Raw genomic sequence first — 26,289 nt, 5'->3', positions numbered from 1 at the left:
AGGAGAAAGAAGACAGAAGAGCAGGATCGTGGAGGGGTGAGAGGGAGTAATAAACATGGAGTCTCTAAGTGTGTCTGTGTATTTATTTCTATTAAAGTATTTTTTCTCTGTGTGGTGTCTTTTTTTTTAACCCTTTATTGGAGATTTTTAATGGCCGGGTCAAACTTGCCTGACATTAAGAATCTCTGGCTTAATACTAGCTAGTAAAACAAAGCTAGTATTAACCCATTATTACCCAGAAAGCCACCCGGCTTCAGGGCTGCTGGAAGAGTTGGATACAGCGCCAGATGATGGCGCTTCTATGAAAGCGCCATTTTCTGGGGCGGCTGCCGACCGCAATTCACAGCAGAGGGGCCCAGAAAGCTCGGGCCAACCTGTGCTGCGGATTCCAATCCCCAGCTGCCTAGTTGTACCTGGCTGGATACAAAAATGGGGCGAAGCTTATGTCGATTTTTTTTTAATTATTTCATGAAATTCGTGAAATAATTAAAAAAAAGGGCTTCCCTATTTTTTTAGTTCCCAGCCGGGTACAAAAAACAGCTGGGGGTTGGGGGCAGCTTGGCTACCATACAAAAAATATGGCGAAGCCAATGTCATTTTTTTGGTGGGCAAAAAACTCCTGCATACAGTCCTGGATGGAGTATGCTGAGCCTTGTAGTTCTGCAGCTGCTGTCTGCTCTCCTGCATACATTAGAGAATGGAGCATGCTGAGCCTTGTAGTTCTGCAGCTGCTGTTTGCTCCCCTCCATACAGACAGGCAACAGACAGCAGCTGCAGAACTACAAGGCTCAGCATACTCCATCCAGGACTGTATGCATGAGTTTTTTGCCCTCCAAAAAAATTACGTGGGCTTCGCTATGTTTTTGTATGCTAGCCAGGTACAGCAGGCAGCTATGGGCTGCCCCCAACCCCCAGCTGCCTATTTGTACCCGGCTGGGAATCAAAAATATAGGGAAGCCCTTTTTTTTTTTTTTTAATTATTTCATGAATTTCATGAAACAAATAAAAAAAAAATGACGTGGGCTTCGCCCAATTTTTGTGTCAAGCCAGATACAGCTAGGCAGCTGGTGATTGAAATCCGCAGCTCAGGGTGCCAAAGCTTTCTGGGCATCCCTGCTGCGAATTGTAGTCCGCAGCCATCCCAGAAAATGTCGCTTTCATAGAAGCGCCATCTTCTAGCGCTGTATCCAACTCTTCCAGCTGCCCTGGTGATGGGTGGCTCGCTGGGTAATAATGGGGTTAGTGCTAGCTTTATATTATCAACTGGCCCTAAGCCCGAAATTCATGGTATCACGACAATATTAGATATGGCCACCATGCATTTCTAGTACAGATAAAAAAAACAACACACAGAAAAATATTTTTATTAGAAATAAAACACAACACAATTAGTGACTCCATCTTTATTGAAAAAAAGAACCTCCCTCCGCAGTAATCCTGGGTCAATGGTCCCGCGCCGTCCAATCTGGATCCAATATCATCTGATCAGTTTGCTGGAAAGCAAAGCAATCAGATGATGTGTCAGGTTCAAGTGCCTGAATCACATGACACAGCAGCTGATTGTATAAACGGCTTTTATACAATCAGCTGATGCATCAGTGCAAAAAAACCCTAAAAACTACACACTTCAGTGCAGACTCCTGTCCGACAGCATCATCTGATAGTTTAGCCGGCTGGGCGGTAAAAAGCCGGCCTCACTGCTCTACTTATAGTGTCAGCTGATGCTGTCAGGTGACCGCATCAGTTGATCATCGCCAGGTCTGAGAGAGAGAAAGAAGAGAAAAAAGAGAGAGAAAAAAAGAGAAGAGAGGGAGGGAGAGAGAGAGACGAGAGAGGGAGAGAGAGGAGAGAGAGAGGAGAGAGAGAGAAGAGGCCTATATACCATGGCAGAGCTAGCAGACCTCAGAAGGACCAACTCCAAGAGACCTACAAATAAACAAGGCCAAAAATGGTTTGACAAAGAATGCAAGGCACTGCGCAACTCCCTAAGGGTAGCCTCAAATCAAAAACACAGAGACCCCGACAACAAGGAGCTAAGAGCGGTCCATGACACCCTACAGAGGCAATACAAGCGAACCTTCAAGGAGAAAAAACAAAAGCACATCTCCCACAAACTGCAGCAGCTTGAAGACTCCCTCCAGGACAACTCATTCTGGGAGACATGGAGCCATATCGGTACAAATCCCAAGCAAAGCACCCTCCACATTCAAAATGGCAACATCTGGCACTGCTACTTCAAGGGCCTCTACAAGAATATCCCAGAAGAAGACCTAACCCCAGAACATGAGCATCTAATGACTAAATTGAGGGACATGGAGGAGACAATCAAGGACTTTCAAAATCCTCTGGACATACCAATCAGTGTGCTGGAAATAAAAGACAGAATCAAACTGCTAAAATGTAAAAAGGCCGCGGGCAGTGACGGCATCCTGCCTGAGATGATCAAATACAGTTCCCCAGACATTCATGCAGCAGTGGCAAAACTATTCACCCATGTCCTGAGTGCCGGCTACTTCCCTCAAAGCTGGAATCAAGCTCTGATAACGCCCATCTACAAGAATGGAGACCGATATGACCCAGCAAACTACAGAGGGATCTGTGTCAACAGCATTCTGGGAAAACTGTTTAACAGCATCATTAATAAAAGGATTATCGCCTTCCTCACCCAGGGTGACATCCTCAGCAGAAGACAAGCTGGGTTCATGGCAAACCACCGCACCACCGATCACATCTACACCCTGCAATGCCTCATCAAGCCCCACGTCCACGGCAAAAAACAGGGGAAAATATTTGCATGTTTCGTGGACTTCAAAAAGGCATTTGACTCAGTGTGGCATCCAGGCCTGTTCCTGAAACGTCTGGAGAGCGGAATAGGTGGCAGAACCTACGACGTGATCAAGAGCTCATACACTGAGAACCGATGCAGCGTGAAGGTGAATAGGAAGAGGACGGCCTTCTTCCGACAGGGCCATGGGGTCAGACAGGGCTGAGGCCTGAGCACAACCATATTCAACATCTATATAAATAGACTAGCAGCAGCTCTAGAGTCCTCCCCCACTCCAGGTCTCAGTCTGCATGACCGAGAGGTGAAGATCCTGCTGTACGCAGATGACCTCCTGCTACTCTCCCCAACTGAAAGAAGCCTCCAAGATAGCCTGGCAGTACTGGAAACATTCAGCACCACATGGGCGCTTCCCATCAACCAAAAGAAGACCAAAGTCATGGTGTTTCAGAAGAGGAACCAGAATAAAATAAACACTCCCTCCTTCACATTAAATGGCTCCATTCTGGAGAAAACCAGCAGCTATACCTACCTCGGTCTGGAGCTAAGCAATAACAGGAACCTCAAGCAAGCAGCAGAAGCCCTGAAAGGAAAAGCGTGCAGAACCTTCTACACCATCAGCAGACAACTGTACCACCTCAAACCACCTGTGAGAGTCTGGCTCAAGATATTTGACAGCGTCAGCACCCCTATACTGCGGTATGGCAGCGAGGTATGGGGCCCAGTGACCTACCCAGACCACACAAAGTGGGATTCCAGCCCAACCGAAGTCTTCCACATGGAGTTCTGTAAATATCTCCTCCAAGTCAATCGCAGCACCTCAAACATAGCCTGTAAGGCAGAGCTGGGCCGATTCCCCTTATGGCTCAGTATATACAAGAGGGCGCTATCACACCAGGCGCACATACAGAACAGCAATCCCAGCTCCTACCATCATAAAACCCTGCTGAGCCAGAGCAAGCCAGGAACCCCGGCAGCCAGTTGTTAGAACCAGGATGACGGGTAGGCCCAGGAGGTGGATCCACTGGACTGAGCACCCCACCGAGGGCAAGGTGCCCGGTAGCCGGAGCACTACGGGTAGCAGGACAGTCCGTTCAGAGGAGTGGAGTGAAGAAGTCCCTGGGACCACAGAGTCTCTGAAGGTAGTCCGGGTGACGGAGCTCAGGTTCGGAGGCCGGGATGATGTCAGGCAGAGTCCGGAACCAGCTGAGCGAGGAGGTCGGTCACCACACGGATCCAGGGATCAGAGACGGTAGGGACTGACGAGATGGCGGACAGTCACCGTTCGGAGTTCTGGAACTGTCAGGACCGGTTGGCGAGACAGGAGCGGCTCTACAAGAGAGATAGGTGAGTACGGGACTAGGCACAGGGGGACCTGACTCCTAGCTTAGCAAACGCGAAGAACAGGCCCCGCCCACTTGGAAAGGAACCCCCTATATACCCTGTACCTGAGTCTTCAATATCCTGTTGGAGGATGCTGGCCTTTTAAGAGAGGGTCAAAGACCGCGCGCGCGTCCTAACGCGCATGCGCGAGGCCTGGGTGCCAGAAGCCAGAGCAGGAAGCGGTGCACAGGAGGCAGGAGTGCCGGGCTGGCTCAGCGTCGCCGACGGGCGCCGGGAGCGGGGACCGGGTCGCCTGGAGGACGCAGGTGAGGGAGCATGGAGGCTGTGGAGCGGGGGACCGGGGAGCGTGGCACGGGAGCGGGGAAACGTAGCCGGGGAGCGTGGCACGGGAGCCGGGGAACGTGGCACGGGAGCCGGGGAGCGTGGCACGGGAGCTGGGGAGCGTGACACCAGTACAACCAAAGTCAGCAACACACCCTGACAAAAGCCCAAATAAAAGAGATCTCAGAGAGTCGCAAGATGCAATACATAGAGGACTTGAAGAGTGAATTAGAGAACTCCCAGAAACTTACCATCTACCGGTCACTGCAGAGGGACTACACTCTGGCCCCATATTTGGAAAGGTTACGCCACCCCAAAGACAGGCAGACCCTGAGCTTGTACAGACTGAGTGCCCACAGCCTAGAGGTGGAAACAGGGCGGCACCGACAGACATACAAGCCGCGGGAGAACAGACTGTGCCAGCACTGCCAGCAGGGGGCTCTGGAGGACGAGGCACACTTCCTGCTGCACTGCGACAAATACTCAGCGGTGAGGGCCTCCCACTTCCAGAAGCTTACTACTCATACCCCGGACTTTCCATCCATGGACGAGGAGATGAAACTCTGCATCCTACTGGGGGAAAAGGAATCAATGGTGGAGATCGCCGCCCAATATGTCACCACATGTCATAAGCTGAGGGGAACATAAGGCCCCTAAATGGACTTTCAGAGCCCAAATTGTGCCCCCAAGTCCCCATAACCCTGATCCCCTCCCACCCTACTTACTGTATTTCTCTTGCTTTGGCAACACTAATTGTATTTTGGTCCTGCCAATAAAGCATATTTGAATTTGAATTTGAGAAGAGAGAGAGAGAGGGAAAAAGAGAAAAAGAGAGACTGAGAAAAAGAAAGAGAAAGAAAAATAGAGAGAGAAAGAGAGAAAAAGAGAGGAGAGAGAGAGAGAGAGGGAAAAAGAGAGACTGAAAAAAAGAGAGAGAGAGAAATAGAGAAAAAGGGCGATGAGAGAGAGAGGGTGAGAAAGAGAGAGAGAAAGAGAGAAAGAAAGAGAGGGAGAGAGAGCGAGAGAGAAGAGAGAGAGGAGAGAGCAATGCAGCCTCATTCCGTGAACTGCTCCGATTTTAGAGGTGTGTCCCGCGGCTCACAGCTGATGTCCGGCTCCTCCCCTCAGTGCATAATTAAATTAAATTATAATTATAAATAAATATTATTTATAATTTAAAATTAAATTAAATTCTTTACCAGGATGGCCGGGATTTGAATTTGTGAACCAATGCTTCTCAGGCGAGAGCTCTAACCATTGAGCCACTGGCTCTAATGAGAAACATGGGCAGATTTGGTAATCTCTAGCTCTATACTGCAGTGGAGAATCTAGAAGCAGATTGTTCAGCTGCAAGGATGGATGGATGGATGGGCGGGCGGATGGATGGGCAGGCGGATGGATGACTGGGCGGGCGGATGGATTGATGGATGGATGGGTGGATGGATTGATGGATGGATGGGCGGATGGATTGATGGATGGATGGGCGGATGGATTGAAGGATGGATGGGCGGATGGATTGAAGGATGGATGGGCGGATGGATGGACGGATGGGCGGGCAAACACCGGCAGTACCGCACTCATCACCGCAGGCACTACAACCACCATCATCACCGCAGACACTACAACCCCCATCAACCTCCCCTGAAGGCATAATTAAATTAAATTATAATTATAAATAAATAATAATTGTAATTTAAAATAAATTAAATTTTTTACCGGGACAGCTTGGACTTGAACTCATAAACGAATGCTTCTTAGGCGAGCGCTCTAACCATTGAGCCACTGGCTCTAATGAGAAACATGGGCAGATTTGGTAATCTTGATGTCTGCATTGCAGACTGAAGTCTCCAGTGACAGCGCGATTCACTTCAGGTGCTACGTGGAGAGGACACAGCGATCGTGTTCTACGGTGCTCCCTGTGATCTTCATGTAGCAGAGCTGACAGTGTCATGTGGATTACTTCGGACCTGGATTGTTGGTTGGGGATTAATAAAGAGGTAAATTAGGTTTTTTTGTCTTTTATTCCAAATAAAGGATTTTTCGTTGTGTGTGTTTCTTTACTTTCACTTACAGGTTAATCATGGAAGGTGTCTCGGGGAGACGCCTGCCATAATTAACTAATTATTACCCCGATTGCCACCGCACCAGGGCAATTTGGGATGAGCTGGGTAGAGTCCCGGGACTGCCGCATCTAATGGATGCAGCAATTCCGGGTGGCTGCTGTGTGATATTGTTAGGGTGGTGGGCTCCCCATAATGTGGTACTCTCCATCCTGACAATACCAGCCTCCAGCCGTGTGGCTTTATCCAGGCTGGTATCAAATATGGGGGAACCGCATTTTTTTTTTCTTCATTATTTACTTATTTATTTTACTACAGGATATAGACCCGCACGCCAGCGCCTGTGATTGGTTGCAGTGAGACAGCTGTCACTCATCGTGGGGTCGTGTCTAACTGCAACCAATCATGGGCGCCGGTGGGCGGGGAAAGCACGGAATAACTAATTGAATAATGAAGCGGTAGCCATATTCAAATGAGGAAATGCCGCTGGAGATTTGTGACAGCCGTGCAGCGAGGTGCCCGTGATCGGTGAGTAGGAAAGAGACAGGGATTGTACTGGGGACGTAGGACGCATGCAGATAGCAACGTGCGCACATTGCCTTACTGTGAAAGCCACGTTTGTGGTGATCGAACCGTTCTGGAACGTAACTCGAACTGCCAAACTTTTAGCAAATCGTTCGAGTTCGTCGAACGACTCGAACATCCCCCAAAATCACTCGAACATGAAATTGGCGAACCTCGAACATCGCTCATCTCTAGTGCTGACACATCAGAGTATCACAGATGCACAGCGGGAGAATGATGAGAAAGGGACTGTTCTACTCCTCTCATCATTCCTTTCAATTGTATTGGCATCTGTGATGCCGATATAAATGAAAGTGTGATCCTCGTCAGGGGGCCCGCGGGTGGGGGGGGTCGATGCCAGCGCTGGCATCGAGCCTTATAGCGGTGAAGTGGCCTTCCTCTATTGGTGGTATGCCCCTGGTGGAGGCTACAGGGAGATCATCAAAAAATCCACTCCAATCTAGACAGCTCACTAGTGAATCATCTAGAATGGAGTTGCTAAAATGAGGTTCTCAAAAAGCAACTACAATCCAATATTGTAGATTGTGACGACTCTGCTGCGCTTTGTTACGCTTCTTACAGGGGTAAGGCTCTGCCCAATCTTCAGAAAAACATCCATTCTAGTCACTTCAGCTCTGACCTGTCTATAGTGGAGTCTATGAAGAGATCCTCAAAAAATCCACTCAGATACAATGTGTATATTATGAGCATTTTCGTTTTTTGGTCTGAGGCTCCTCCCACTCTTCGAAAAAATCCATTCCAGTCACCTCAGTACCAAATGTACATAATGTAGTTGCTAAAATGAGGTCCTCAAAAAATCCACTACGACACAATGTGGATATCATGAGGACTTTCAGCTGCGCACTGTTACGGTTTTTGCTTTGAGGCTCCTCCCACTCTTCGAAAAAATCCATTCCAGTCACCTCAGTACCAAATATACATAATGTAGTGGCTAAAATGAGGTCCTCAAAAAATCCACTCTGATATAGACGGCTCACTACTGAAGCAGCTAGAACGGAGTGGCTAAAATGAGGTCCTCAAAAAATCCACTACGACACAATGTGGATATTATGAGGACTTTCAGCTGCGCTCTGTTACGGTTTTTGCTTTGAGGCTCCTCCCACTCTTCGAAAAAATCCATTGCAGTCACCTCAGTACCAAATGTACATAATGTAGTGGCTAAAATGAGGTCCTCAAAAAATCCACTCTGATATGGACGGCTCACTACTGAAGCAGCTAGAACGGAGTGGCTAAAATGAGGTCCTCAAAAAATCCACTCTGATATGGACGGCTCACTACTGAAGCAGCTAGATCAGAGGACCACAAAAAATCAACTCTGAACTAGACGCAACCCTCACAGCTCTGCAGTCTGCGCTGCACTGAGGAGGCCCCGCCCCTTCCGGTGACGTCTTCCCCTCGAAAAATCAACTCCACTCTAGAGGCTCCCAGCAGCATACACAGGAGTGTGGGGAGGGTCCACAGCGAGTGCTGCCCTCCAGCGGCTGACACATGGTGCTACAGGCTGCACAGCCTGCTGGACGGTCACAGTGCGCAGCCCCTGAGCACCTCTATAGCGCACACTGCAGGAGTCCTCATGGCTCCCCTCCTGGAGTACGAGAACCAGATCTTCCTGGACCTGTTCCATGAGGACGGGCTGGTGATCGCCGCCCGTGGACTCGGCATTGACAGGATCCTGCAGAACTTCCTGAAGCTGTATTGTGATCCGGGAAACCTGGTGCTGAATACCGGTCCTGCAGAGGAGGTAACAGGAGCAAGCAGAGCGGGGGCGGGACCGGCAGCGAGTGTCATGGGGGAGAGTGGCCGGCAGCGAGTGTCATGGGGGAGAGGGGCCGGCGGCGAGTGTCATGGGGGAGAGGGGCCGGCAGTGAGTGTCATGGGGGAGAGGGGCCGGCAGTGAGTGTCATGGGGGAGAGGGGCCGGCAGCGAGTGTCATGGGGGAGAGGGGTCGGCAGCGAGTGTCATGGGGGAGAGGGGCCGGCAGTGAGTGTCATGGGGAGAGGGGCTGGCGGTAAGTGTCATGGGGGCGGGACCGGCAGCGAGTGTCATGAGGGAGAGGGGCCGGCAGCGAGTGTCATGGGGGAGAGGGGGCGGCAGCGAGTGTCATGGGGGAGAGGGGGGCGGCAGCGAGTGTCATGGGGGAGAGGGGGCGGCAGCGATTGTCATGGGGGAGAGGGGCCGGCAGCGAGTGTCATGGGGGAGAGGGGCCGGCGGCGAGTGTCATGGGGGAGAGGGGCCAGCGGCGAGTGTCATGAGGGTGGGACCGGCGGCGAGTGTCATGGGGGAGAGGGGGCGGCAGCGAGTGTCATGGGGGAGAGGGGCCAGCGGCGAGTGTCATGGGGGTGGGACCGGCGGCGAGTGTCATGGGGGAGAGGGGCCGGCGGCAAGTATCATGTGGGAGTGGGGCCGGCATCGAGTGTCATGTGGGAGAGGGGCCGGCGGCGACTGTCATGGGGGAGAGGGGCCGGCGGCGAGTGTCATGGGGAAGAGGGGCCGGCGGCGAGTGTCATGGGGGAGAGGGGCCGGCAACGAGTGTCATGGGGGAGAGGGGCCGGCGGCGAGTGTCATGGGGGAGAGGGGCCGGCGGCGAGTGTCATGGGGGCGGGGCCGGCAGCAAGTGTCATGGGGGAGAGGGGCCGGCAGCGAGTGTCATGGGGGCGGGACCGGCAGCGAGTGTCATGGGGGCGGGACCGGAAGCGAGTGTCATGGGGGAGAGGGGCCGGCAGCGAGTGTCATGGGGGCGGGACCGGCAGCGAGTGTCATGGGGGACAGGGTCTGGCAGCGAGTGTCATGGAGGCGGGACCGGCAGCGAGTGTCATGGGGCGGGACCGGCAGCGAGTGTCATGGGGCGGGACCGGCAGCGAGTGTCATGGGGGCGGGACCGGCAGCGAGTGTCATGGGGAAAAGGGGCCAGCAGCGAGTGTCATGGGGGAGAGGGGCCGGCAGCGAGTGTCATGGGGGCGGGACCGGCAGCGAGTGTCATGGGGGAGAGGGGCCGGCAGTGAATGTCATGGAGGTGGGACCGGCAGCGAGTGTCATGGGGCGGGACTGGCAGCGAGTGTCATGGGGCGGGACCGGCAGCGAGTGTCATGGGGGCGGGACCGGCAGCGAGTGTCATGGGGGAGAGGAGCCAGCAGCGAGTGTCATGGGGGCGGGACCGGCAGCGAGTGTCATGGGGGAGAGGGGCCAGCAGCGAGTGTCATGGGGGCGGGACCGGCAGCGAGTGTCATGGGGGAGAGGGGCCAGCAGCGATTGTCATGGGGGCGGGACCGGCAGCGAGTGTCATGGGGACGAGGGTCCGGCAGCGAGTGTCATGGAGGCGGGACCGGCAGCGAGTGTCATGGGGCGGGACCGGCAGCGAGTGTCATGTGGGAGAGGGGCCGGCGGCGAGTGTCATGTGGGAGAGGGGCCGGCAGCGAGGGTCTTGGGGCGGGAGTGGCGTCGGCAGCGAGGGTCTTGGGGCGGGAGTGGGGCCGGCAGCAAGGGTCTTGGGGCGGGAGTGGGGCCGGCAGCGAGGGTCTTGGGGCGGGAGTGGGGCCGGCAGCGAGGGTCTTGGGGCGGGAGTGGGGCCGGCAGCGAGGGTCTTGGGGCGGGAGTGGGGCCGGCAGAGTGGCTCATGGGGCGGGAGTGGGGCCGGCGGCAAGCGTCGTGGGGCGGGAGAGGGTCCGGTCGGCGAGGGTCGTGGGGCGGGAGAGGGTCCGGTCGGCGAGGGTCGGCGGGCGGGAGAGGGGTCGGCGGCGAGGGTCGTCGGGCAGGAGAGGGGCCGGCGGCGAGGGTCGTCGGGCGGGAGAGGGGCCGGCGGCGAGGGTCGTTTGGGAGGGGATGATAGCAAGCAAGCATAGCGGGGAAGGTAACGTCAGCAAGCGGGGCAAGGAAGGCAGCGAGTATCGCGGGGCAAGGTCAGATGTAGCAGAGCAGAGACTGTACATCTGTCTCTGTACTGTAAGGCCTTGTGCGCACTAGACAGAATTACCCGCGGATTTGCTGCATGTTTCGCTGCAGAAAATGTTCATAACATCTCTGCAGTGATTTACCAACAAATCCTATGGGAAAAAAAATGCTGTGCGCACTAGGAGGATTTTGACAGCTGCATGTTTTGCAGCGGGATTCCCGCAGCAAAAACAATTGCATGTCACTTCTTTTCCGCACGTCGCTGCGGGACTCACTACTGGAGGAATCTCCAGTAATGCCAGGCCTGGATTCAGTTACCTGCACTGAACTTCGGAGCTGTCACCTGAGCTCCGGAGTGCAGCCTAGACTAAACTGCGCCGAGTGATTGATTCCTCGGCGATTGCAGTTTAGATCAGGCCGGGCTGATCTCCGGAGCTCAGGTGACAGCTCCGGAGTGCAGCCCGGCCTCTCTACAGCTGTCACCTGAGCTCCGGCCTGAACTAAACTGCAATCGCTGGGGAATCAATCACTCGGCGCTCGCAGTTTAGTCTAGGCTGCACTCGGGAGCTCAGGTGACAGCTCCGGAGTTCAGTGCAGGTAACAGCGGCCAGGCCTGGTATTACTGGAGATTCCTCCAGTAGCCAGTCCGACGCTGGCTGCGGCATTTCTGCACAAAATCCACAACAAACTGCATGCGGATTTGGATGCGGATTTCGGTGCGGTATTTTCCCGCAGGTGCGGAAATCTTACTGAGCCTCCGGAATTTTCTTAAGAAAATTTATTTTTCTAGTGCGCACGCTGCTGAAAATTTGCGGAATTTGCCGCTATTTTTTCTTGGAAATTCCGCGGATTTTTCAAAAATCCACAGTACAGTGAGTCCCCAACCATTTCTATGGCATTTGGGGAGTGCTGTGCCCATGCTGCGTTTTTTTCAGCAGCGGAAATAATCAGAATTTCCCTGCGGAAAATTCTGCAGCATGTGAATTATTCCTGCATATTTTTCCGCACGATCCCATACTTACCTGTCTTGATAGCAGACATCGGAGTCACTTCTTCCGGTGCAGACGAGCGCGGTGGAGCTAGGAGCAGGAAGGAGGAGGTGGGCGGGGCCTGCACGAGCTCCGGTCATGTGACAGCCGGAGCTAGTTCAGGCCCGCCCACCTTCTCCGGCAATGTGCAGACGCTGACAGACACGGCCAGAGAGGGAAGTGCTGCATGGTGGAGGTATGAACTCCCCGATCACTCAGCACTTGTTCTGCATTGAGGATGCAGTGCCCAAGCCATGGTACTGTATCCTCAATGCAGAATGCCCGCAGCATATCCGCAGGACATTCCGCAATAAAACCGCAGCATGGAAACAGACAAAGTTGTGCTGCAGTTTCCTGGGAGCTCCTGCGGAATGTCCTGCAGATATATCCACAGCACACTTTCCCAGTGGGCACATAGCCTTGTCTCACGTACATAAAGCAGAGCTAAGACAGATGAGGTAAGGCAGAGACGGTCAGATGTAGCAGAGCTGAGACACTACATCTGATGTATTGTCTCTGACAGTCTGCTCTGCTACATCTGACCGTCTTTCCTACATCGGACCGAGTTGTTCAGGTATAGCAGAGCAGAGACAGTCCGATGGAAGAGGGAACTAACCCAGGAGTTCTTCAGCTTTAAGGCCCTGTGCGCACTTGCCGGTTTTTCTCGCGGATTTCCTGCGGATTTGCTGCATGTTTCGCTGCAGAAAATGTTCATAACGTATGCAGTGATTTACCAGCAAATCCTATGGGGAAAAAAATGCTGTGCGCACTAGGCGGATTTTGAAAGCTGCATGTTTTGCTGCGGGATTCCCGCAGCAAAAACAATTGCATGTCGCTTCTTTTCCGCACGTCGCTGCGGGATTTCACTCCATTCACTGTAATGTAATCGTGAAATTCCGCAGGGAATAACGCAGGTAGCAAATTCTGTGCGGTTCACTGCGTTTTCCTGCGTTATTCCCGTGTTATTTCGCGTTTTTCAGGACATAATGTTCATCACTGCCTGCGTTTTGCAGGGGAGTGATGTCATTATGACAGGAAGAGGAAGCTGAGCAGAGAGTAAACACACTCAGATCACACACACATAGAATACACACAGATCACAATCGCACACAGACATATAGAATGCACATACAAATCAAACGTACATATTAAAAATAAAAAAACAAAACGTGGGCTCCGCCGTATTTTTACCTTCCAGCAGAGGTAAACACACAGCAGCGGCCCGGTATCTTCAGGCTGGGGAAGGCGAGGGCCAGGGTTATGCCCCCCCCCCCCTTTCGCAGCCAAGAATATCAGCCCGCAGCTGCCCCGAGACTTTCGCATGCATTATGCGACAGTCCCGGAGTGTTCCCGACTCTTCCCGATTGCTGTGATCCGGTGGCAATTCGGGGTAATAACCAGTTAATGGCAGCAGATCGCTGCCACTAAGTCCAGGCTTAATCATGGCAGCGTCTATGAGACAGCTTACATGATTAACCCGTAAGTAAAGTGAAAACACACACACACCGAAAAATCCTTTATTTTAAATAAAATAACAAAAAAGCCCCCTCTTTCACCACTTTATTACACCCCCCAACACACAGCTCCGGCGTAATCCACCGAGGTCCCACGACGCTTGCAGACTGCTCCAGCCGCGTCTGACACACTGTACTGAATGCAGCCTCGTAACGAGACTGCAGAGGTAACCACAGGTCATTTCTCACGGTCGGTAATGTGAACAGACTACCGCTCCGGAGAACTGCAGTGTGTCCTCACAGGGACTCTGTTGATTTATCTGTCCTCTATCTATTGATTATCTATCCCTCTATATATCCATTATCTATCTATCCCTCTATCTATTCTTCTATCTATCTATCCATCTTTCTATATCAGAAGGAAATTACCTTTTTTTTTTTTTTTCTTCAATGTGCATATTTGCATTTAATGCATTAAAACACATGTACCAACCTGCGGAAAAACGCACGGAAACCGCAACAAAACGCATGCGGATTTCGGTGTTTTTTTGCATTTTTTGTTTTTTTTTTTGCGGGTGCGGAAATCTTTCAGTGCCTGTGGAATTTTCTTAAGAAAATTCCATTTTCTATTGCACACAAGGCCTGAGGGTATGTGCGCACGTTGCTTTTTACCTGCTTTTTACCTGCTTTTTTGCTGCTTTTTCTTCTGCGCTGTTTAATGCCAAAATGGATGTGTTCTTCTATTCAAGCAAAGTCTATGGGAATTTGGGTTTCTTGTTCACACTATGTTGTTCAAAATGCTGCCTTTTTGTGGCAGAACTTTGGTCAAAAACTCAGCTTTGCAGTGCAAAACCCAAATGGCAAAAACAATTGACATGTTGCTTCTTTGAAAAGCTGAGTTTTTGACCAAAGTTCTGCCACAAAAAGGCAGCATTTTGAACAACACAGTGTGAACAAGAAACCCAAATTCCCATAGACTTTGCTTGAATAGAAGAACACATCCATTTTGGCATTAAACAGCGCAGAAGAAAAAGCAGCAAAAAAGCAGGTAAAAAGCAGGTAAAAAGCAACGTGCGCACATACCCTAAGAGTCCAGCTGAGCGAGGAGTACCTGCATTCACCTGGGGGCATTTCCCGGCTTCAGTGGTGGTTCCAATCACTAAAAAGAAGCTGGTTCACTGTAAGGCTGTGTTCACATGTTGCTTTTTTTCTGCAGCCACACCTGCTCTTTTGACTGTAAAATAGCAGCTTCCAAACAGCCGGTTTTGCTGCACTTTTGCAGGTTTTTGTGGGTTTTTTTTTGCTACGTTTTTTGGTGTCTTTTGTCTACAGAACATGTTGAAATAATGTTAGTTTCATTCACCACAAAAGCAGCAAAACGCTCAGTTGTGTTATTGCACTCTGTCATTGCTTTCAATAGTGAAAAAAAGCTGCAAAAACGCTGAAATAAGGCTGCTTTCACGCTACGTTTTTTTAACATCCGTCATGAACGTTTTTTTACGCAAAAACGGATCCAGTGCAAATGCGTTTTCATTTCAATGCATTTGCAATGGACTCGCGTCAACATGCGTTCACCTGCGTTTGCGTGCATTATAGTGAGGATCCAGCGACTTGCAGTTTTTTAACTTTTTTCAAAAACGCTACTTGTAGCGCTTTTGAGCTGCGTCCAAATACTGCAAATTGATGGATCCTGACTAAACAGCACGCAAACGCATGTGAACGCTGGCATGCTGATAGACAGGATCCTGCTTGCTCTACTGAGCATGCCCAGAAACCAGCCTCGGGTGATCAGTCCCCCCCCTCCCTCTCCCTCTCCCCACTCCCTCTCTCTCCACTCTCCCCCGCCTGAGAGCGGAGGACACTCGTAACCAAGGTAAACATCGGGTAACCGCGGTCTTAGTTACCCGATGTTTATCTTGGTTACGTGTGCAGGGAACCGGCCCCTAGCAGCTGCAGACGCTCGTAACCAATGTAAATATCGGGTATCCAAGCAAGTTACCCGATGTTTACCTTGGTTACGAGCCTCCGCAGCTGTCAGATGTCGGCTCCCAGTCTGTCACGTTCAGTTCCCCTCACTCCCGATCACATGACTGCAATGCCCGCCCATAAACTTAAAGTGACAGGATCCTGCAAAATAACATGCGTTTGCATACGTTTTTCTTTGTAAAAACAGGGTTCGCTTTTGCAGCAAAAAAATGTTCATGACGCATGCTAAAAAAATGTAGTGTGAAAGCAGCCTTAGTGACACGCTCCTTCTTTCAAAAACGCAGCAGTTTATCATTTCGGACAGGTAAAAAAAGCAGACGTGTGTGAGATTTCTGGAATCTTGTAGCTTTTGCTGTTAGGGTAAAAAGCAGCTTTTCATTTACATAAATCTCATGAAAAAAGCAACATGTGAACACAGCCTAATCCGAGCACCACGCGATACCCGGCCCTGCTTATTACTAGATCGAGCACCCCAATGCTCACCCCAATGCTCGATCTACTAACGAGCAGTGCCCAGCACTACTCCCCATGCAAAAAACAGACCCTCCCCCAAAAATATTAAAAAAAAATGGTGACACAAGCTATTTTTAATATTTTTAATGAATTTCCACAATTTTTTCACAATTTAAACTTTTTTTTTAAATTATTCTTTATTGCCATAATCGTACTGACCTGTAGAATCCTATTGTTAGGTCAGTTTTACCACCCTCCAATGTATCTCATAAACCCCCCTCCCCTCATTGAAAATTACAGCTCATCCTGGGCGGCACGGTGGCTCAGTGGTTAGCACTGCAGCCTTGCAGCGCTGGGGTCCTGGGTTCAAATCCCACCAAGGACAACATCTGCAAGGAGTTTGTATGTTCTCCCCGTGTTTGCGTGGATTTCCTCCGGGGTCTCCGGTTTCCTTCAACACTCCAAAAACATACAGATAGGGACCTTAGATTATGAGCCCCAATGGGGACAGTGTTGCCAATGTATGTAAAGTGCTATGGAATTAATAGCGCTATATAAATGAATAAATTATTATTATTATCCTGCAAAAAACAAGTCCTCCTATGGTTGCATGGATGAAAATATTAAAATGATGGCTCATAGAAGAAGGGAGGAAAAAAATGAAACCACCAAAACATGGGAAAGCACCTGGTCAGGAGTGGGTTAATGTGGCCTTGATGATGGGTATTTTGGAGCAGCACATAGTATTGATTTTCGGGTAAGGCTGGTTTCACATCTCCGGTATTTTGCCGGGTCCGACACAAATGCAGTACAGTTACATTCATTTACAATGGAAGTGCGACACCACGCGGACACGTGCTTCATACACAACCGCATGGTGTCGCGCTTCCATTGTAAATGAATGTAACTGTTCTCCATTTGTGCCGGATCCGGCTTCCAGCAAAATACCGGGGATGTGAAACCAGCCTAAGGCCACAACAGTTCTCCTGTAATGTCTTTCTTTATAACATTGGTGCTGCTCTGTCGTTTCAGGAATATCTAATTGAACAGATGAGATCGGAAGGAGTCGTCCATTTGCCTCGTATTATCACCAATGAGGTTGGCAGTAATGAACGCTACGATGTCTACACACAGGGGGCGTCCTGTTCGTCACCAGCCGCATCCTCGTGGTTGATTTCCTCACTGACCGGATTCCTGCCAGCCTGATAAGTGGTGAGTGCCACAACACCGGGAGAGAAGAGCAATCACTGACATAAGGCGCATCAGACTGATGTCAGCCCTGGAGGGAGAAGAAAGGCCGAGCCATCAACACCAATAATGAAATCCTTCACATAGTAGAAAACGCCTTTGATTTAAAGCCTTGGCATAGGGTCTAGTATGCTAGGCCAAAAATATGCCAAGGGTCTTAAGTCTGAGTTTTGTAAAGAAATATTTTTAAGGGTTTCTTAGTGGTAGAAAGAATGGCAATGCCTATTAGCTAACAAGACTGTGAATGGAGTTGGAGCCTGATGGTGCGCTAAGGGTGGCTTTACACGCTACGAGATCGCTAGCCGATGCTAGTGATGGCGAGCATGATAGCACCTGCCCCTATCGTTATGCCGATATGTGAAGTTTGCTGCCGTAGCGAACATTATCGCTACAGCAGCGTCACACGTACTTACCTGCTCGGTGACGTCGCTGTGACCGGCGAACCGCCTCCTTTCTAAGGGGGCGGTTCGCTCGGCGTCACAGCGACATCACTAAGAGGCCGCCCAATCAAAGTGGAGGGGCGGAGATGAGTGGGATGTAACATCCCGCCCACCTCCTTCCGTCCTCATTGCTGGCGTGTGGCAGGTAAGGAGAGATTCCTTGTTCCTGCGGCGTCACACGTAGCGATGTGTGCTGCCGCAGGGACGAGGCTCAACTTCACCCAAGCGACAGCAGCGATAATTGGGAGAGGACCCCCATGTCAACGAGGAGCGATTTTGGATGTTTTTGCAACGATCCAAAATCGCTCCTAGGAGTCACACACAACGAGATCGCTGCAGCGGCCGGATGTGCGTCACAAAATCCGTGACCCCAACGAGATCACTATAGCAATCTCGTAGCGTGTAAAGCCCGCTTAAGTGTCACTTCTATGTATTGGGAGTGATAATTATTAAAGGGAACTTGTCAGGTGCAATATGCACCCAGAACCATGAGCAGTTCTGGGTGCATACTGCTAATCCCTGCCTAACTGTCCCTGTATACAGTAGCATAGATAAAGGGATCTTTAGAATAAGTATTTCTAAATATTTTTTTACTGTATGCTAATGAGAGCGAGGAGACTAAACCTCTGGGCGTCAGTTCCCCGCCCAGTCGCCCCCATTAGCATGTTAGTGCGTCCCTGTGGGTGTGCTAGCATGATAATGAATACACAGTGTCAGAGAATGATATTGTGTCGCCCTGGGCAAGCCAGGGGACACAGATAACAACACCTCTACACCCCACACTCCAGGTAGGCACACCTGCTAACCAGAAATCCTTGTTGCCTTCCTCCAAGAGTCTGTGATGCACACCAGGGGGTGGGCCAGGCGGTTGGCTCCACCCACCAAGGAGCTCACAACTCTGGAGGCAGGAAGTAAACCAGGCAGATAGCTCAGGGGAGAGCTGGAGAGAGGAGTTCTGTCAGGGAGGAGGAAGTGGAAGGAGTGAGGAGTAGCCCAGGCAGGGGCTAGAGTAAACAGAGAAGTGAAAGTGGTGAAAGTAAAGAAGCAAGCAAAGTGACAGAAGGACAGAAAGCTTGAGAGCCCAGCTGTGTGTAGGGCTAGAACAGCAAGGTCAGCGACGGCGGTGACTGTCCGGAGTGGGACAGTTCGGAAGTTCCTGGAAGGACCCCGTTGGCTGTGTGCCCGGTGGTCTGGAGCAGTGTTCCGAAGGACAGTCAGCACCAGGGCAGGGGCCTCTCGGACCCCGGCAAGGCTAGGAGTCGCCCAATTTGCCGAATCCGTCAGTGACGGGGACGCAGATCCCCCAACAACAAAGTCCCGATTGACGGCAACAGCCCGACCATTAACGGGGAGACACCGCCACCGCCAAGGCACCAGTTTCCCCAGGGCCAGCGCCTGCGGGCAAAGTGTAGAGCTCCTCCGGCCCAGATTGCAGTCGGGGAGCGGGTAACCGGAGGGAATCCACCGATACCACCAGACCACACAGGTGCAAGGAAGAGAGAAGTCACCGCCACCTACCGGGAGTGCAGGTGCAGCCGTCTGTGGGACCGTCCTACCAGCCGTTGGTTTACCGTACAAACTGTGTCCATGTCAGGCTGAGTGAGTACCATAGTGCCGCAAGGCACAGCGCTGCCCCCGCGTCCCTGCGCCCTCCAGGCCCTACACTTTACATCTCTTCACCGGGCCCCGGGATCACCAACCCCTACCCACGGAGGGGCAACACAACACCTGGCTGCTCCCATCACCATCCCCGGGACCCTCACACTGAGCAGCGGTGGTGCCATCACCACAACCGTGGGTGGCGTCACGAACTATAATCCCAACAAACAACCCCCTTTTCACTCACGGGCGAGGAGCGCCGCTCGAGACACCCCGGGATCCGGCCCGCAGCTCGAGCCACCAGGAGCAACTGCCGGACCCGAGCAGAAGGGGTGAGCGCGGTGTGCTGACACCCTCCTCCCCGCCCGCGACAACTTGGCGTCACGAACAGGATCTTACCGCTCTGCCGTCAGGTAGAGGTGCGCCTTGTTACCGCCGGAGGCATCCGGCGGAAAAATTTGAGAAGCCGCCATCTTTGGCGCGAAAAGTTCCCGCTCGAGCGTCTTCTCGAGCAGTAGAAGCGCGGAGGCCAAAACCCCGCCCCGAGAGAGGAGGGGCCGGAAAGAGCTAAGGGGGACGCGATGGCGGCTGGCCGCATGTGAGCGCGGCTGTAGAAGCAGGGACGCCAGGACCCTGCGGCCATTGACTGGTTCCTGGAAGAGGCCGCTGCTAAAGATGCTGAGTCCGACCAACAACACCGTGGTCCCCGCGCCCGGCATGGCGGCGTGGGTGGAAGTCCGAACCGCCCAGCTAAGCAGCCGTCTGCAGGTCCGCATGCAGCTCCTCCTGGAGGAGTGGGAGGCCGACATGGTGGAAGCGGTGGCTGCTATGCGGAGATGCGAGGTGGAGGAAGATTTGGAGGAACGGGTAAGAGACCCACGTCCCTGTATTCCCAAGGGATCGGCCGCTGCGGCTGAGGGGCCCGGCCTACACCCGTTCACCCTGCTGCCTCTCCCGCTACCCGCGTTAGCTGCTGCTGCCCCGCCACTAGGCCCGCTACCACCACAACCGGTAGCGGTACCCTGCCAATCCGCCCCGGCGGACCGACCTGCAGCAGAAGCTCATGACCACCCTGAACCGCTTCTATGGAAGAAGCCAAAGGCTGAGCCCGTCAGCAAAGATGCACCGGAGGCACGGCGGGGATGCAGCTGCCAGGAGGCAGAGGAGGCCGTGTCACAGCGGGGTCCCTCATTATTGAAGGTGCCGGTCGTAGCCGACACGGAGGGACTCTGGCTGGGTCCGTCCCCCGCACACGCTGAACCGGAGCAAACAGAAAGTACTCCCGGCTGGGAGCGGCGGCAACAGCAGCTGCGCAGGGAGATCGATGCCCGAGAGGGGTGTAGAGCGGATGTGCATGCCCGCATGAATATGGAAGAAGATCGCCTGCAGCGAGCTACCATTGGGGTCCAGAGCGGTGCACCGTGTGAAGGTGGCACTAGAGCCCCACGAGTGAGAATGGACTGCTGAGCCGCAAAAGGCAGCGGAGTGCCGCTGCACAGTCCCCGTTGGGACCACCACTTTGTTGCTTGTTTGCAAAGATTTGAAAGTTATACTGAAAATGAGAAAGATGATTATCCGAGTTTTCACCTGATTGTCTGCTGTGATTAGCAACCGGCAGGAGCCGGCACCGTTGTCCCCGTGGGGACCGTTAAAAGTTTAAAAATGCATGGGAACTAGCCATGGACAAGCCCGTGAACTCTGCAGGGCAACCACAAACGTTAGTGGCTTGTAAATATGTTGGGTACCGTTACCGTTTCCGCAATGCCGCCTCCGGAGAGGCAGGTTGGAGGGAGGGCCCTGAGCAGAGCAGGCCAGGGCCCAGCCACCAAAGGGACCGGTGGCTACACTCTGGAGGGCAAGGACAGATCCCGCTCGGGTGACTTGTGCTGGACTGTGGGTCAAGGGGTGCTGCCTAGGTTTTAGGGGCAGCATCAGGGCCAGGTTGCTTGGGTGGGAGAGAGCGGAAACCGTGACCGTACACCGTTGAAACGTTAAAAGTAAAAGGTGCCTCCCGTCTTGGGAAGAGTTGATTAAAAATGTTATGCTTATGTTATGTTTAACCCTGTTATCCCCTTTTTACAGAAAAATAAAACCGGTGTAGGACGGCAGCCCGCGGACGGCCTGCATTTTGCTAAGGGGGAATGTGTCGCCCTGGGCAAGCCAGGGGACACAGATAACAACACCTCTACACCCCACACTCCAGGTAGGCACACCTGCTAACCAGAAATCCTTGTTGCCTTCCTCCAAGAGTCTGTGATGCACACCAGGGGGTGGGCCAGGCGGTTGGCTCCACCCACCAAGGAGCTCACAACTCTGGAGGCAGGAAGTAAACCAGGCAGATAGCTCAGGGGAGAGCTGGAGAGAGGAGTTCTGTCAGGGAGGAGGAAGTGGAAGGAGTGAGGAGTAGCCCAGGCAGGGGCTAGAGTAAACAGAGAAGTGAAAGTGGTGAAAGTAAAGAAGCAAGCAAAGTGACAGAAGGACAGAAAGCCTGAGAGCCCAGCTGTGTGTAGGGCTAGAACAGCAAGGTCAGCGACGGCGGTGACTGTCCGGAGTGGGACAGTTCGGAAGTTCCTGGAAGGACCCCGTTGGCTGTGTGCCCGGTGGTCTGGAGCAGTGTTCCGAAGGACAGTCAGCACCAGGGCAGGGGCCTCTCGGACCCCGGCAAGGCTAGGAGTCGCCCAATTTGCCGAATCCGTCAGTGACGGGGACGCAGATCCCCCAACAACAAAGTCCCGATTGACGGCAACAGCCCGACCATTAACGGGGAGACACCGCCACCGCCAAGGCACCAGTTTCCCCAGGGCCAGCGCCTGCGGGCAAAGTGTAGAGCTCCTCCGGCCCAGATTGCAGTCGGGGAGCGGGTAACCGGAGGGAATCCACCGATACCACCAGACCACACAGGTGCAAGGAAGAGAGAAGTCACCGCCACCTACCGGGAGTGCAGGTGCAGCCGTCTGTGGGACCGTCCTACCAGCCGTTGGTTTACCGTACAAACTGTGTCCGTGTCAGGCTGAGTGAGTACCATAGTGCCGCAAGGCACAGCGCTGCCCCCGCGTCCCTGCGCCCTCCAGGCCCTACACTTTACATCTCTTCACCGGGCCCCGGGATCACCAACCCCTACCCACGGAGGGGCAACACAACACCTGGCTGCTCCCATCACCATCCCCGGGACCCTCACACTGAGCAGCGGTGGTGCCATCACCACAACCGTGGGTGGCGTCACGAACTATAATCCCAACAAACAACCCCCTTTTCACTCACGGGCGAGGAGCGCCGCTCGAGACACCCCGGGATCCGGCCCGCAGCTCGAGCCACCAGGAGCAACTGCCGGACCCGAGCAGAAGGGGTGAGCGCGGTGTGCTGACACCCTCCTCCCCGCCCGCGACAATATCACTCACCTCTCCACCACAATCGTGTCCGAAGGGGGATTTCGACTCGGAGTTTGGGTCATGTGCACTATGAAGCCGGGTGTATGCGTTTTAGCTTCAAACTGAAGTAGTGCACATGATCCAAACTCCGAGGTCATGCGCACTGAGCCGAAATCCCCCGTCTGACGCGGAGAGGTGAGTGATAGTATCCTGTGATGCTTCGTATTCATTAGCATGATAGCACGCACACAGGGACGCACTAACATGCTTATAGAGCCGACTGGCCGGGGAACTAATGCCTAGAGGACTAGTCCCCTCCCCATTAGCATACGGTAAAAGATCATTATAAATACTCTTTCTATAGATCGCTTTATCTATGCTAGTGTATATGTGGCGCCCCTGACCTGGTCAGGCACCACAGAGTATTGCACCCATGCGGGGACAATGCTTCCAGGTAATTTCCAAAGGCCAGGATGAGGTGCACACACAAACACATAGTGACCAGGTCTCCCACACCACTAGAAGGGACCCTTGGGTAGCCAGTAGGGGTTAACTTTCAATTCCCAGCTAGGGGTGTGTTCAGAGGCTGGTTGCTAGGAAGCAGGAGAGAGGAAGGAGTCTGGAGGTTGAAGGGTGTGGAAGGAAGCAGAGAGGGGGCTCTGGTGTCGGCCAGGTCCTGAGGAGTGCAGTAGCTGGAAGCGGGGGAGAAAGGGTACCGTGGGTCGGCCTGAAAGACATCCAGAGAGAGGGGTGGCTGAGTACGGAGATCCTGGTATCCGAGCACGCAAGGGGAAACAGATCCCCAGTACAGGCAGCAAATCATCCAGAGCTGCTTAACCTACAGGTGGGGGTACTTCATGCCCTCACCACTACTACACAGAGCTCGAGCCAAGCAGCAATCACCAGGCCCATAAGGGGACAGGGCCAGAAGCCATCCCACCAAGGCCACGCTGCCGGCAGACGGGCCAGAGAGAGGGGAGCAGGGTAGTAACAGCTTCCCTGGAGGAGTCCTACCACGCTTCAAGCAAGGGATCCTCCCAAACAAAGAAAGAGTGCAAGGAGGGCGAGTGGACAGCTACCCTCAGAACGGCCTCCTGGAATTCCTGGTTCCACCTGGTTATCACAGTGCCGCCCGGGCATCTCACCGTGACCTCCAAACAGTGAGTAAACACGTTAAAAGACTTCTTGGACTGTGTTTGAGTCATTCTGCGACCTGTGGTCCCACACACATACACAGGGACCTGGGGCTTGCCTTACTCTCAGGAGGCTATTACAACCGACTGCACCCACCATCAGCCCCAGGCATCCCTTAACCTGCAGTGGCGGTCCTCACTGACCGCAATTCTGAGAGTGGCGTCACGACGAATCCCAAAACGAAGGTTCCCTACCTGTGACCAGACCGTCCCATCCCGTGGAGTCCCTAAGGGTAATACCCTGCTGCACCGCACCTGTAGGGCTTCACATATCTGGCGCTGTGAACAGGATTTGGACTAGACCTGTTCAGACAGGTGACCGTGCGCCTCAGAGGTCCGACCGCAAAAATTGAACCGCCGCCATATTGCCATCTTCAAAAGCGCGCGCTGCAGCCCGCGCGAGGGAAAAGAGCACCGCCCACGAAGAGGTGTGGCCGCCCCAGAATCCCCACAATTCGGAGAGCGTTCTGACCCAGGAAGTGGAAAGGGAGCGCGCAGATTTTTGTTTTTTTTTTTTTTGAAGAAAAATGGACGCTGCAGGAGGTAATGCCCCTGGTCAGGGCGACGCAGCCCAAGCGATGCCCGCCCCCGTCGCGCTGGACGCAGCAGCGCCTGGTGCCGGTGCCGCGGTCGCAGCTGCGCCGGCCGAAGTCTCCCCCATAATGCCAGTTTCCTTACTGTATGTCCCAGGAGCGCAATGGCTGCCCCAATACGCCGGTAAAATAGACACGCTGACCGGGTTTAAGAAGAAGATCAACACCCTGCTAGACATGCACGCGATGACTGGTAAGCAGAGGGCCGCTGTGGTGCTGGGACAATTGACTGAAGCAGCAGAGTTGGAGGCTGAGTCCTGGACCAATGATGACCGGGGCTCTGTTGAGACCATCTTTGCCAAACTAGCAGCTGCTTTTGAACACCGCACAGAGGGAGAGCTGAGGACGGACTTCTATAACTGCCGTCAGAAGCCCCAAGATAGCATAAGAGACTATGCCCTCAGGCTGCAGGCTGCACTACGGGCTCTCAAGCTGGTGGACCCTGTCAGTGATCAGGAAGGAAACCGGATGATGAAGGAACAATTCTTGCGGGGCCTGCGCTCTCCTGAGGATGGGAAGCAGATGAAGCTGTGGTCCCTGGAACACCCTGACGTGGACTTTGCCATTCTGAAAGACAGGGCAGTGAAAGCACTCCAACCTCCTGTGGACACAGACCCCGTCGCACCCGCATGGCCTGCCAGTTCCACGGCTGCAGGAGCGGAATCCTCCTCGCAGTCCCTGGTAACTGCAAAAGGACTCAACGCGCCAGCAGAGGCTATAAATACACTATCCTCCCAGGTGCAACAGCTCACTAAGGATGTCGCACAAATCCTGAAAGCAATGCAGTTGCCCTCAGAAACCAAAGTCCCTCATCGGATCCTGCTAGCTGACAGCCCAGAGGACGTCCCTTGGATGCGGAGGAGAAGAGGTCCTACAACCCGAGGCAGGAGCAGTGATCGCTATGACTCATCTGGACAACCCATCTGTCGTCGTTGCCAGGAGGCAGGTCACTATGCAAGGGCTTGCCCTTTAAACGAGCCAAACCTGGGGCCGAGGGCCAGTCCTCAGGATTAAGAAGATCAGGCCCAGGTCGCTGCCGTGATCAGTACGTGGGTGGACGTCCTGTCCTGTCCATCGTCCTGGATGGGATCCCTACCCCGGCATTATTGGACACCGGCTCTCAGGTAACCACGATCCCGTATGTCCTGTATCGTAGGTTTTGGTCGGACGACGATCTCCGACCACCGGACCCCTCCCTCACCATCTATGCTGTCAACGGACAACCTATAGACCAGATTGGGGTCAAGGAGGTAACCATAAAGGTGGGAAGGCAGGAAATGAAGGGACAAGGACTGATTGTTGTGGACACTGATATTAGAGAAAGGAACCCGCAAATGATTTTAGGTACTAATGTCATAGAAAATTGCCTAGGGGAAGTGTTGTTGTTGCTTCACCAGATTGTTGAAGGTGCTGAGGGCGGGTCGCAAAGAGCCTTGCAAAAGGAGATCCGAATCATTCTGAGGAAGCAACAGGTAAAACAGACTGGCGGTGAGATTGGTAGTGTGCGGGTGATGGATGCTAACCCCATTGTGATACCCCCACGGAGTGAAATGATGATGTGGTGTAGAGCAGCGGTAGGTCTCAGAGGACAGGATTACCAGGCTGTACTAGAGCCCACTCATTCAGACCACTGGCCCACGATTCTGACAGCCAGGGGAGTAGTTGATGAACACAAGGGACAAGTGCCTGTACGAGTGTTGAACTGTGGGGAGGAGGAAGCCAGACTGCCAAGGTACGCTACCATAGCCAAACTGTTTACATGCTCAAATGACGCTATAACACCTGTAGGTCTCCTGACACAAGCTGACTCAAAAGAGGGCGAGACCTCCCAAAAGCAGTTAGAGGGCTGGTGCCAGAAACTCCACGTGGGGACCGACTCTACACCCGTCTACCAGAAACATGGGGTTTACAGGGTCGTGCAGGAATACGAGCAGGTCTTTAGTAAGA

The 26,289-nt window shown here is 53.1% G+C and overlaps 1 pseudogene; it reads left to right on the top strand.

Moving 5' to 3' along the window:
• Positions 1 to 8,497: 8,497 nt before the first annotated feature.
• Positions 8,498 to 26,289, top strand: part of LOC142246100 (DNA repair endonuclease XPF-like) — a 118,769-nt pseudogene continuing 100,977 nt past the window's right edge.

The sequence above is a fragment of the Anomaloglossus baeobatrachus genome, chromosome 7 (genome assembly GCF_048569485.1).
Source record: "Anomaloglossus baeobatrachus isolate aAnoBae1 chromosome 7, aAnoBae1.hap1, whole genome shotgun sequence".
Lineage (NCBI taxonomy): Eukaryota > Metazoa > Chordata > Amphibia > Anura > Aromobatidae > Anomaloglossus > Anomaloglossus baeobatrachus.
The sequence above is the reverse complement of the archived record's forward strand: the minus strand, read 5'-3'. Positions and strand labels throughout refer to the sequence as shown.